This window comes from Rhyacophila brunnea, unplaced genomic scaffold (assembly GCF_057557595.1).
Source record: "Rhyacophila brunnea isolate RB1 unplaced genomic scaffold, BYU_Rbru_1.0 scaffold_136, whole genome shotgun sequence".
Classification (NCBI taxonomy): Eukaryota; Metazoa; Arthropoda; class Insecta; order Trichoptera; family Rhyacophilidae; genus Rhyacophila; species Rhyacophila brunnea.
Window position 1 is genome coordinate 842,354 of NW_028232792.1, and position 8,633 is coordinate 850,986.

Consider the following 8,633-nt stretch of genomic DNA (forward strand, 5'->3'; position numbering starts at 1 on the left):
ACTACGCCAAATAGCGTAAGCGACATGCCTGGAAAAAATATCGAGTCATAGACATAAGCAAAACAGCGTTACGGCCACTATCTCGAAAACTAAAAGCACTAATGCAATCGTTTTATAATTTCCGTATAGGCAGTAACCAATTATTATTAACCACATTAACAGAATTCATTTTTGGAACTAATTACGGAAATAATTTAAAAAAAACCTTCTCTAAAATTTATGAATTGTCGCTTACGTTGTTCTGCCGATTAAGGTTCGATATATCCGCCTAAGGATCTTTCTCTCAAAGCAATCCACCATTTCAGCTGCTTTTACATTTAGCGTCCATGACTCGCACCCGTATGCAACGACTTTGCGTATGACGGTTTCATAGAGCCGCGTCTTAGTTTTTCTGTGGACATTTCTGGATTTGAATATGGACAGCAAAGAGAAGCACGATTTTTTGCAGCGGTTACTCGCGCTTTTATTTCTTATATTGTATACATTAGTAAAAGTAATATTACGTTGGACAACCTTAAAAGGCTTTTCGCCAGAATGCGACATTTCAGGAATTATCAGGTTAAGATAAGATAAGTATACACGAGTAATCTCATAAATTAAATTGTAATTGCTTTTCACCAGAATGAGTCATTTTATGCGATCTAAGTGTATCAGGTTGTGCTCATCGGTAATTGGATTGATCACATTAAGATGGCTTTTTAGCAGAATGCGACATCTTGTGTCTTTTTAGGCCGTTAGAAGATATACAAGAGTAATCACACTGGTCACATTTAAATGGCTTTTCACCGGAATGAGTCATGTTGTGTAGTTTTATTGCACCAGATTGTTTACACGAGTAATCACATTGGTCGCATTTAAATGGCTTTTCACCAGAATGGATCATTTTGTGCCTTTTCATAGGATTGGATTGAATAGAGGAGTAATCACATTCATCACATTTATATTTTTTTTCACCAGAATGAGTCATTTTGTGTAATTTCAAATTACTTGGATTCATACAAGAGACATTACATTGGTCACATTTAAATGGCTTTTCGCCGACATGAGTCATTTTGTGCGATTTAAGATGATCAGATCGTTTACTTGAGTAATTACATTGATCACATTTAAATGGCTTTTCATCAGAATGAGCCATTTTGTGTAATTTCAAGTTACCAGATGTTTTAGATGAGTAATTACATTGGTCACATTTGAAAGGCTTTTCACCAGAATGGGTTATTTTGTGTCTTTTCATAGCATTAGAGAATATGCATGAGTAATCACATTGATCACATTTAAAAGGATTTTCACGAGAATGAGTCGTTTTGTGTATTTTCAGTTGATAATATTGTTTACACGAGTAATCACATTGATCACATTTAAACGGTTTTTCTTCATAATGCACCATGTTATGTATTTTCTTGGAATTAGGTCTAACGCCGGAGTTATTGGTAGGTTTTAATAGTCCAACACCCGTATCCTTCTTTTTTGTTGCTGTTTTATAAACTGCTTTGTGAAGGTTTAATAAATATAAAGATGCAAAAAAATCAAAGCAAACACTGCATACAAAATTTTCCTTATGAAACGATTTCCTCTCAATCTTTACAACAGCTACTAATAATTCTGGATCCGTGAACGTAGATTGCAATTGATTACATTTAGCAGAGTGACTGCCGGCGTCCGTATTAGTAATCGTTTGATAAAATATCCCAAGTTCTTTCTTAATGCCATGTTCGTCAATCTGTATTTCATCGTATGGCTCTTTTAATTCAGAGATTTTCTTTGACAATGTGAGACTAGCTATGTCGGTCAATGCAGAAGTTGCAGGAATCAACTAAAAGAACATGGAATAATACATTAAAGTGAATAGTGAAACATTTAAAAAAAACTTATATAATAACATATTCACATTATACGCATGGAACTTAAATATATTATTTCAGACAATTGCTGATCGTTCTCTACTAGATCTACTTATGATGCATTATAAACGCACGGGGCCTACATATGACAAGAATGCGGAAATCAGCTACAGATATACACATAACACTATGAGGATAGGTACCTAATAAGCTAGTCGAGAATTCATTTTTGTCACAATCTTCATCTGAGTCAACCATATTCGTTGACGACCACTATATCTTTGAACAGCAGGTAAGTAGGTGACCCTTCCTGAGATACCATACATATATGAAATTTCCCGTTGACAATATAAACTTCAAGTGAAGTAAGTATACTCATTAATATTTACACACATTTATTTCCTGGAGAAATTATATAATTATTAAAGAGTGACATTCCAAACCGGCCCAAGTCTAAAAATGTGATTTTGTACTTTAATTATTTACCTCTGATTTTTTCGGTACTAAAATATGTTTGGCAATTTCATATAAAATTCAAAGACTCAAATGAAATATAAATAATAATAAAAAGCATGCATAGTTAAATTTCAAAAGAAATCATTTTTTTTTTCAAAATGGACCTAAGTCTGTACTAAGCACAATAAAATAAATTAAAAAATCTTTTGTATTTACAATAATTATGATTATGTAATGGAATGTGGTCATGGACAGGTTTGTTCGAATGACTTATGAATAAAAATAATTACAAGATAAAAAGAACTTTTTATGTACAACGTCTTTAAATTTTCTGTTGAATCATATAAACTTGACTTGACTAGCTTAAACAATCAAAAAAATTTGTACCTACCTACTTGATAGAAATTATACTGAAATGTCATTTTGACAAGTCATATTGATTTCCATAGTAACGCACGTATATATTAATAATTTAGTTGCTAGGACCCCAGACCCCTAGCAACCAATAATGGTGTCGAAATAACTTTTCATACAAAACAGAATTAACTAAAAATGAATTCAATTCTACTTAAAGATGGCTAAAAGAATTTAAAAAATGCATGGGCACCGTGTTCTGATATACCTATTCTAAAAGTTTAAACGTCTAGGTGGTCGGGAAGTTATAATATTGATTGCAAGATTTGTACCGGACAAATAATAACACGAGCTAAGAAAAACGTTGTATTAATATTAAATATCTTTCACCTTATTGCATTTTTTGATAAAAAAGTACACAATGCAACTTTTATAACATAATCAATAATACTACCATTTAGGGATCATCTTCAATAAGAAAATATTTTACCCACGATGGCCGCGGGGCTCAAGCGCCGATCTATAGTGTCGAGGGTACTAGGTTCGAATCCTGGGTCTGGCAAGTACACGTATTGTTTATCAATATGTGTATGAGTCAGAGTATGGACCTAATAGATTGAGCAAGTGGCTGACATCCATTTCTCGTAAAAATAAAATCTGTTAATACAAACCTCCACTCTGTGGAGGTCCATATCGACCGTGTTTAGGAAAAAGGACGTAACCCTCACTGAACAAGTTTTACAGGAGAGGCAAAAAACGTTTTTTGAGACTTTTTAGGTTAATATTTTTTTTAAAATAGGCACATATATTGGGTGCATGATGGTAGATGATTTGGTGTAATATATTTTCGATTTAACAATAATTAAAGAAGTTATTACAGAAAAATCATTAAAATTGAGGATAAATGCTTTTTCCATAAATTAAAAATTAATTAATCTCAATTAAAACCTGAATTTAGATAATAATTCGGCATTTGCGGCTTACTTCTTTTTTATAGAACGTGTATTTAGTTGTATACATTGTTAATATCTAATAAAAGCACGTTTCAAAAAATCGAGGGTTACGCCCTAGGATCGGACATGGTCGAAACAAAGAAAAGAATTACAATATATTATGGTGGCCTGGTTGGCGTCTGTACACAATATTATCTATGGGTGCAATATCGCAAGTTATTTTAACGTACCCACACGTAGACACTGTTGATTAATTATTGAATATACAGTGAACAATAAATAATAATTCAAAATACTAATACAGTAGAGCAGCTGTTGGCACTCTTTATAATTAAATTTATACAGTTAGTGACCATTCAAAATATTTGCGGAATGACGAAACCATAAACTAAATTTGTCTCCATGACAGCACATAAAGTGATGATAATGTATTTGAACCATAATAAGTACAGCGTTATCAAATTAGTAATTTAGATTTTAAAAACGTCATAACTGCCATTTTTTCTGATTTTCACAAAAATTGACGATTATATTATTCAGTGCTGTTTGGAAAATTAACATAGAAAGATTCAAAGTTGTACAGCGTAAACCAATTGTTAAAATCATTGTCAATAGTTAAATTGTACCTTATGTTTATGATATTAAGAATCCAACCCGTAAAAAACGTTAACGTGCTGCTGAAAGTATCCATGTGAATCAAAATGTGGATGAAAATCCATAATAATCAATTACACGTCATTCTTAATAACTCATTCATTGCTGACTAATTAACTAGGTATCTACCACAACTCGGTCGCTGCTAAAACCACGCCTGGCGTGAAGCAATTAGCATAATAATTAAATGTGGTAATTAACTAGTCAGCAGTGAAAACACTTTACGCCTGACGCGTCTTTAGCGGTAGAAGACTTAAGAAGCTCATTTAAATAAGCACAATTGTCAAATCTGTGGCAATGAAAATCCACATGTTTTTCTTGAAACATATTTACATCTACAAACATTTGGTGTGGTTTATGATCTGGAGGTGTAATAGGATAGTATGTTTTGAAAAATAAATGCAGTCACCTACTGTCAATGGAGAACGCTACGGAATCATGCTTATTAATTTTTTCTTGCATTAATTAGTTGATTTTTATCTGGAAAACAAACTGATCCAACAAGATAGTGCAACATGTCATACAGCTAATGAAATACTCAACATATTGAGAGAAAGGTGCAGTATATACATCTATTATTTGATAACCCTACCATTATGTCTTAAGCGTAAGGTGTTCAACCAATTTGTGCTACCCATGCTGACGTATTGCTGCAAAACGTGGACCCTCAACACGAGAGATGTCCAAAAGCACAGCGAGGCATGCAGAGGCGTATGTTGGGCATCACGCGAAAGGACCGTAAGAGAAACGAATGGGTTAGGAAGCAGACCGGAGTACGCGATGTAATATACGTTGCCAAACAGCTGAAATGGAGATGGTCGGGCATATTGCTCGCCGAAAGGACGGCCGCTGGACAAATGCCATCATCGAGTGGTACCCAAGGGGCACGAAACGGCCACAGTGTCGCCCTAAAAGCCGCTGGATTGACCGAACTGGTAAAGTTCGGCGGTAATACGTGGCAGCGAAAGACATAGGACCGAGAGTTGGAAGAAACTTGGGGAGGCCTTCATCCAGCAGTGGATTGTTCCCAGTTGATGATGATGATTCGATAAGCCTACAACGCAAACGACATTAGTACAATTATTAATTAAATTGTACGACGGTCTTTCATGCTTATTGATAAATACTAAATTTGATGAGAAATAATGCATAACTAAACATTCCGATACTATATAAAAAGAAACTACATACCCACGCATGGACGTGAAAAATTAGTTAGAGAAACGGATATAGAGAATTAAGTTTAAAGTTAAAGCGAATTAAAGATTAAGAAGAATTAAGTGACGGAAATGTGTAAGAATAATATTGTGAATTGATGGTGTGTCGATATAGCCAAAATATAAAAATCACGTTTTCTGAACGAAACAATCAAGACTTTTTCATTTAACTGCCACCTATTTCTATTTATTATTTAATTTTTGTGAATCCCTGGTACTATCAACATCCCGAGCTAGCCACAGGACCCGGGATATCTCAGTACTTATCTATGTTTCGCAAGTGTAATTAATTAAATATTCATGGCCAATAACACTAATAATAACCAAGCAAGGGCTGTAAATCTATTATGATGTATGTACTTAATATGATATCTAAATTCATAGAATACGAGGTTTAACCTGATTGCTTGGGTTGCATTCTGATTCCGAATATGAGCAACTGGGTTGAGGATCTTCATAGTCGAATTGACGTATTGTATTTTCAACATACACATTGTTGCAGTCAATTACTCGCTGATAATCAGTCTCACATTTTACTGTGGATAGGTCTGTTGAAGGAATCTGAAAAAAAAACAATACAAATATCAAAATTATTAGGTTACAAAATATACATTTTATGAGTACCTACATATCGTGTTATTTCGAAGACGTTTTGCGACATATTGTATTGTCTTATTTTATCGTCAGCAATGTTTTCATTCGCTTTTAACCACGTCGTCGTGTTGTGTAGAATCTTCGAATTTAAGGCCTTCCGCTCACGAGAATACTCAAAAAAGACGAGACTGAAACTAAAAATCCAGTCAGTATCCAGCTAGGTAATATATTTCAATGGCGGCTCGCTCACGGCAAGATTGGAATCTCTAAGTTTCAAAACGTTCGCTACTAACTTGAATAGACGCGACATGCTAGTCTCCCAGTCTCTCAGTTTCCAGTCGCCCATAAAACAGTGGTGCCAATATCAATAAATTCGATGCAAAACCATATTTTCTTACCAAAATTGAAGATCTTGGCATAAAAACAGCAAATGTCACAAAACACTTTTTTTTCAGGAGAGGGTAAAAACATAATATTTTGGTTGTCAAGAAAATATATTAAATTTATTTCGGTTAAATATATATTTAAAAAAGAATGAGTGTGACATTTGCTGTTTTTACACAATTTTTGGACATTTGTTGTTTTTATTGCAAAATTGAAAAGATCAAAATGTAAATAGTATGACTAAAACTATAATTTTATTAAATAAAATAAAGAATATATACCTATTTCTGTTATTTTTTAACCATAATAAACTTTTAATAAGGTTTGGACATATTATTTAACTATTAACAAACGACTTCAATATATGTAAAAAATCAAGAAATAAATATTTAAAAAAATGTTTTAATTATCTACATATTCCACTTTAAATAAATAAATCTGGACCGGTTTCGTCCGCCTCTGTTTTTCTGCCAACTGTTTTCAACAGTTGAAAATGTCCCTCTAAGGCGGACGAAACCTGTCCGGATTTATAATAGTGGAATAAGTACTAAAAAATGTGTTTTATTAAATTAAATCATTAACACAATGAATTTTCACCATGAATTGATAGTTAACACGAAAAAAGAAAACCGATTAGCTTCGTCTGACATCTTCACTATCAGCAAATTAAACGATGCATTTATTGGGTTTTGTAAATATTAACTAATTTTAAAATATATTTTTTTTAGCTCCTTTCAATGGATTTAATCCACCATTTTGTTGTTTTAAATGCAATCGTGACTCGCATTTGATTTTTTTTCACTACATTAAATCTATCCCACAGCCCAGAGAGAAACTGAAATGTTCGCAAAGCACTTCTCCCTTACTAGACTGGTTTATTCTGTACATTATAACTAGCCTACGAATTTTTACCGAAAAATGCCAAAGTTTTAACCTATATTTGATATTAAAGTTTTCTTTTTTTTCGGTCTCTTTAAAGAAGGGCCTAGAATTTTCCTTAATGCATCCAATACCACCCTATTCAACTGAACTGAACTACGAGTATCAACTGAACAATAATGAAAGTCACCGTTTTAGTAAAAACGTTGCTTGGTTTTGTTAATTTTTCTCTTTCGAGACGTTTCAGATGTGCTAGTAATATTCATGATAAAATATTTAAAAAATCATAAGAAAACGTTATAAAAAGCAATAATTAAACGAATCAAGGATAATTTGACAGCTCAGACACTAAATTGTATGGAATGTATACTAACATTACTAACGCCGCCTGGTGATAAAAGTGTAGAACTACTGGACCTTTGCTGTTTTCATACAAAAATGCCTGGACTATTGCGGTTTTTAGAAAAGTGGCATATTTTTGAGAGCAGATTTGAGGGTCTTATGATTTTTTTTTTTAAATATACCTTTGCACAGTTGTATGTAATCATACACAGGTAATATAGAAATGCAATAAAATGAAAATGGAAAAAAGTGGACATTTGATGTTTTTATGCAGAGATCTTCAATTGCTACCACTGAACTGAAAACCAATAACAAGTCAAGACGTCAAAAGTTAAGATGGGCGAAACGATTTTTAATTAAAATTTAGGTAATAGTTGAGAAATACTCCTGCCTGTATAATTACAGGCTGCCAGAATATTCCCGTATTACCTACGGAAAAATCTTAAAAAGAAATACCTAGGGAAGATAATGGGTTTGACAGTTTGAGGTTAGGTACCTATGAGATGTTTAAATTATTGCAAGTGGGCTTCAGTAGCGCCATGTGCGAAGCAACAGTCATTGACGTGTTTATGAGTTCAATCAGCAAGCAGTTCGTTGGATTTTAGTTTCATCATGAGCGAACATTGATTTAAACCTGGGAACCACGGCGTGATAGTCCAACGCTCAAGCCACGCGGCCGCCGCGGGCGTACCTATAAATAAAATATAACCTACAAAAATTTTATTTTCAACAAACTCACATCAGAAATGGAAACGACAACTTCAGAATTCTCTTGCTTTATACGAGTGTAGGCATTCAGGTTGTTTGAATTAATAATAATAGGCACATCGAACCAATCATCTCCTTCTGCGTCGAATGCGAATTCAGCTGGTTCACGTTTTACGTCCATTTTGCTCAGGTATATTTTCGGTTTTGTCAAAACTCAAAGGCAACATTGTGTTGCCACTTTATAAGACGTG

The 8,633-nt window shown here is 33.5% G+C and overlaps 1 long non-coding RNA gene across 1 annotated transcript; it reads right to left on the bottom strand.

Annotated features, from left to right (window-relative positions):
• Nucleotides 1-444: 444 nt before the first annotated feature.
• LOC147076028 (uncharacterized) lies at nt 445-8,633 on the bottom strand. Its single transcript, XR_015069910.1, has 3 exons — nt 8,414-8,633; nt 5,875-6,036; nt 445-1,813 (listed from the first exon to the last, which is right to left on the bottom strand). It is a non-coding gene; the product is annotated as an uncharacterized LOC147076028 (long non-coding RNA).